This window comes from Arachis stenosperma, chromosome 3, assembly GCF_014773155.1.
Source record: "Arachis stenosperma cultivar V10309 chromosome 3, arast.V10309.gnm1.PFL2, whole genome shotgun sequence".
Taxonomy (NCBI): Eukaryota; Viridiplantae; Streptophyta; class Magnoliopsida; order Fabales; family Fabaceae; genus Arachis; species Arachis stenosperma.
In genome coordinates, this window is record NC_080379.1 from 64,225,239 (window position 1) to 64,231,082 (window position 5,844).

Consider the following 5,844-nt stretch of genomic DNA (forward strand, 5'->3'; position numbering starts at 1 on the left):
CTCGGAATACCACAGACAAGGTGAGACTTTTCGGATCCTCATGAATGCCGCCATCTATCTAGCTTATACCACGAAGATTCTGTTGGGGAATCTAAGAGATACACATTCAAGCTCGGTTGCATGTAGAACGGAGGTGGTTGTCAATCACGCGCGTTCATAGGTGAGAATGATGATGAGCGTCACATAATCATCACATTCATCATGTTCTTGGGTGCGAATGAATATCTTGGAATAAGAATAAGAGAGAATTGAATGAAAAGTAATAGTAATTGTATTGAAACTTGAGGTACAGCAGAGCTCCACACCCTTAATCTATGGTGTGCAGAAACTCCACCGTTGAAAATACATAAATAAAAGGTTCAGGCATGGCCGAATGGCCAGCCCCCAAAACGTGATCAATAGCCTCTTAGGATGAAGAATAAAACAAAACTGAGACCAAAGATGTCTAATACAATAGTTAAATGTTCTATTTATAATAAACTAGCTCCTAGGGTTTACATGAGTAAGTAATTGATGTATAAATCCACTTCCGGGGCCCACTTGGTGTATGCTCGGGCTGAGCTTGATCAATCCACGAGCTGAGGCTTCTCTTGGAGTTGAACTCCGAGTTATGACGTGTTTTGGGCGTTCAACTCCGGATCATGACGTTTTTCTGGCGTTTAACTCCAGACAGCAGCATGTACTTGGCGTTCAATGCCAAGTTACGTCGTCAATTTCGGAATAAAGTATGGACTATTATATATTGCTGGAAAGCTCTGGATGTTTACTTTCCAACGCCGTTGAGATCGCGCCATTTGGAGTTCTGTAGCTCCAGAAAATCCATTTTGAGTGCAGGGAGGTCAGAATCCAATAGCATCAGCAGTCCTTTTTGTCAGCCTTTTTCAGAGTTTTGCTCAAGTCCCTCAATTTCAGCCAGAAATTACCTGAAATCACAGAAAAACACACAAACTCATAGTAAAGTCCAGAAATGTGAATTTAACATAAAAACTAATGAAAACATCCCTAAAAGTAGCTTGAACTTACTAAAAACTACCTAAAAACAATGCCAAAAAGCGTATAAATTATCCGCTCATCACAACACCAAACTTAAATTGTTGCTTGTCCCCAAGCAACTGAAAATCAAATAGGATAAAAAGAAGAGAATATACTATAAATTACAGAATATCAATGAATATTAATTATAATTAGATGAGCGGGACTTGTAGCTTTTTGCTTCTGAACAGTTTTGGCATCTCACTTTTTCCTTTGAAGTTTAGAATGATTGGCTTCTCTAGGAACTTAGAATTTCGGATAGTGTTATTGACTTTCCTAGTTAAGCATGTTGATTCTTGAACACAGCTACTTATGAGTCTTGGCCGTGGCCCTAAGCACTTTGTTTTCCAGTATTACCACCAGATACATAAATGCCACAGACACATAACTGGGTGAACCTTTTCAGATTGTGACTCAGCTTTGCTGGAGTCCCCAGTTAGTGGTGTCCAGAGCTCTTAAGCACACTCTTTTGCTTTGGATCACGACTTTAACCACTCAGTCTCAAGCTTTTCACTTGGACCTTCATGACACAAGCACATGGTTAGGGACAGCTTGATTTAGCCGCTTAGGCCTGAATTTTATTTCCTTGGGCCCTCATATCCATTGATGCTCAAAGCCTTGGATCCTTTTTTTTTATCCTTGCCTTTTGGTTTTAAGGGCTATTGGCTTTTTCTACTGCTCCTTCTTTTCTTTTTTTTTTTCCGCAAGCTTCTTCTTTTTCACTGCTTTTTCTTGCTTCAAGAATCAATTTCATGATTTTTCAGATCATCAATAACATTTCTCTTTGTTCATCATTCTTTCAAGAGCCAACAGTTTTAACATTCATAAACAACAAGATCAAAAGACATATGCACTGTTCAAGCATTCATTCAGAAAACAAAAATATTGTCACCACATCAATATAATTAAATTAAATTCAAGGATAATTCAAAATTCATGTACTTCTTGTTCTTTTGAATTAAAACATTTTTCATTTAAGAGAGGTGAAGGATTAATGGATTTTATTCATAGCTTTAAGGCATGGTTACATACTAATGATCATGAAGTAGAGACACAAAACATAGATAAACACAACATAAAAAAACCGAAAAACAGAAAGAAATAAAGAACAGGAATGAATCCACCTCTAGTGGCGTCTTCTTCTTGAAGGTCCAACAATGTCCTTAAGCTCTTCTATGTCCTTTCCTTGCCTTTGTTGCTCCTCCCTCATTGCTCTTTGATCTTTTCTTATTTCTTGGAGAATGATGGAGTGCTCATGATGTTCCACCCTTAGTTGTTCAACATTGTGGCTCAAACCTTCTAAGGAAGTGTTGAGTTGTTCCCAATAGTTGTTTGGAGGAAAGTGCATCCCTTGAGGCATCTCAGGGATTTCTTGATGATGAGCTTCCTCATGCATCTCTTGAGAACCGTGAGGGGTCTCTCTTGCTTGCTCCATCCTCTTCTTGGTGATGGGCTTATCCTCTTCAATGAGGATGTCTCCTTCTATGATGACTCCAGCTGAGTAACATAGATGGCAAATAAGGTGAGGAAAAGCTAGCTGTGCCATGGGTGAAGGCTTGTCGGCTATTTTGTAGATTTCATTGGAGATGACCTCATGAACTTCTACTTCCTCTCCAATCATGATGCCATGAATCATGATGGCCCGATCCACAGTAACTTCAGATCGGTTGCTAGTAGGAATGATGGAGCGTTGAATGAACTCCAACCATCCTCTAGCTATAGGCTTGAGGTCCAGTCTTCTTAGTTAGACTGGCTTGCCTTTGGAGTCTCTCTTCCATTGAGCTCCTTCCACACAAATGTCCATAAGGACTTGGTCCAACCTTTGTTCAAAGTTGACCCTTCTAGTGTAGGGGCGTTCATCTCCTTGCATCATGGGCAAGTGGAATGCCAACCTCACATTTTCCGGACTAAAATCCAAGTATTTCCCCCGAACCATTGTGAGATAATTCTTTGGACTCGGGTTCATACTTTGATCATGGTTCCTAGTGATCCATGCATTGGCATAGAACTCTTGAACCATTAAGATTCCGACTTGTTGCATGGGGTTGGTTAGGACTTCCCAACCTCTTCTTCGGACTTCATGTCAGATCTCCGGATACTCATTTTTTCTGAGCTTGAAAGGGACCTCAGGGATCACCTTCTTCTTTGCCACAACATCATAGAAGTGGTCTTGATGGCTCTTGGAGACGAATCTTTCCATCTCCCATGACTCGGAGGTAGAAGCTTTTGTCTTCCCTTTTCTTTTTCTAGAGGATACTCCGGCCTTAGGTGCCATTGATGGTAATGGAAAAACAAAAAGCTTATGCTTTTACCACACCAAACTGAAAATATTGCTCGCCCTCGAGCAAGAGAAGAAAGAAAAGAAGAAGAAGAAGAAGAAAATATGGTAGAGAAGGGGAAGTGATGGTTCGGCCAAGGGTGAGAAGAGGGGGTTGTGTTGTGTGAAAATGAAGTAGAATGGAAGGGTATTTATAGGGAGAGGGGGGAGGTTGTGTTCGGCTATTTAGGGTGGGAATGGGAGGGAAATTAGTTTTGAATTTTTGAAGGTAGGTGGGGTTTATGGGGAAGAGTGGATGGATGTGAGTGGTGAATGGGGTAATTGGGAAGAGGAATTGAGGTGATTGGTGAAAGTTGTTGGGAAGTAAGACATGGGGAAGAGTGAAATAGGATTAGGAGAGTGTAATTAGGATTAGGAGGTAAGGTGGGAATATGGTAGGTGGGGATCCTGTGGGGTCCACAGATCCTGAAGTGATCCTGTGGGGTCCACAGATCCTAAGGTGTCAAGGAATTCCATCCCTGTACCAAATAGGCATGTAAAATGCCTTCGTGCATCATTCTGGCGTTTAAACGCCCATTGGTGCACATTCTGGGCGTTCAACGCCCATGTAAAGCATGTTTCTGGCGTTGAACGCCAGTTTCATGCTTGTTACTGGCGTTCAGCGCCAATTTTTCCTCTCTGGGCACATTCCTGGCGTTCAGCGCCAGAATGTTGCTTGTTTCTGGCGTTCAGCGCCAGAATGATGCTCTGTTCTGGCATTGAACGCCAGCCAGATGCATCTTACTGGCGTTGAACGCCAGCCTGTGCGTCCTCCAGGGTGTGAATTTTTTCTTCTGCTGTTTTTGATTCTGTTTTTAATTTTTATGATTTTTTCGTGACTCCTCATGATCATGTACCTAATAAAACACAAAATAACAATAAAATAGAATAAAATAAAATTAGATAAATAAAATTGGGTTGCCTCCCAACAAGCGCTTCTTTAATGTCAATAGCTTGACAGTGGCTCTCATGGAGCCACAAGGTGATCAGGTTAATGTTGTATAGTTGCCAACACCAAACTTAGAGTTTGGATATGGGGTCTTAACACCAAACTTAGAGTTTGGTTGTGGCCTCACAACACCAAACTTAGAGTTTGACTGTGTGGGCTCTTCTTGACTCTGAATTGAGAGAAGCTCTTCATGCTTACTCTCTTCTGTCACAGAGGGATGGCCATGTGCCTTAAACACAAGGTAGTCCCCATTCAATTGAAGGACTAATTCACCTCTGTTGACATCTATCACAGCTCCTGCTGTGGCTAGGAAAGGTCTTCCAAAGATGATGCAATCATCCTCTTCCTTCCTAGTGTCTAAGATTATGAAATCAGCAGGGATGTAAAGGCCTTCAACCTTTACTAGCACGTCCTCTACTATTCCATAAGCCTGTCTCAATGACTTGTCTGCCAGTTGTAATAAGAACAAGGCAGGTTGTACCTCATTGATCCCCAGCTTCTCCATTACAGAGAGTGGCATAAGATTTATCCCTAACCCCAGATCACACAGAGCTTTTGCAAAGGTCATGGTGCCTATGGTACAGGGGATTAAGAACTTGCCAGGATCTTGTTTCTTTTGAGGTAGAATTTTCTGAATCCAAGTATCCAGTTCATTAATGAGCAGGGGAGGTTCACTTTCCCAAGTCTCATTACCAAATAGCTTGGCATTCAGCTTCATGATAGCTCCTAAATATTGAGCAACTTGCTCTCCAGTTACATCTTCATCCTCTTCTGAGGAAGAATAGTCTTCAGAGCTCATGAATGGCAGAAAGAGATTTAATGGAATCTCTATGGTCTCTATATGAGCCTCAGATTCCTTTGGATCCTTAATAGGAAATTCCTTCTTGCTTGAGGGACGTCCCAGGAGGTCTTTCTCACTAGGATTTTCGTCCTCCTCCTCCCTTGTGCATTCGGCCATATTGACTATGTCAATGGCCTTGCGTTCTCCTTTTAGATTTTCTTCTGTATTGCTTGGGAGAATACTGGGAGGAGTTTCAATGACTTTCTTACTCAGCTGGCCCACTTGTGCCTCCAGATTTGTAATGGAGGATCTTGTTTCACTCATGAAACTGAAAGTGGCCTTTGACAGATCAGAGACTACATTGGCTAAATTAGAAGTGTTTTGTTCAGAATTCTCTGTCTGTTGCTGAGAAGATGATGGATATGGCTTGCTATTGCCCAGCCTATTACGTCCACCATTGTTAAAGCCTTGTTGAGGCTTTTGTTGATCCTTCCATGAGGAATTTGGATGATTTCTCCATGATGGGTTATAGGTGTTTCCATAAGGTTCACCCATGTAATTAACCTCTGCCATGGCAGGGTTCTCAGGATCATAAGCTTCTTCAGAAGCTGCCTCTCTAGTACTGTTGGATGCATGTTGCCATCCATTCAGATTTTGAGAGATCATGTTGACCTGTTGAGTTAACACTTTGTTCTGAGCCAATATGGCATTCAGAGTATCAATTTCAAGAACTCCTTTCTTTTGAGGTATCCCATTATTCACGGA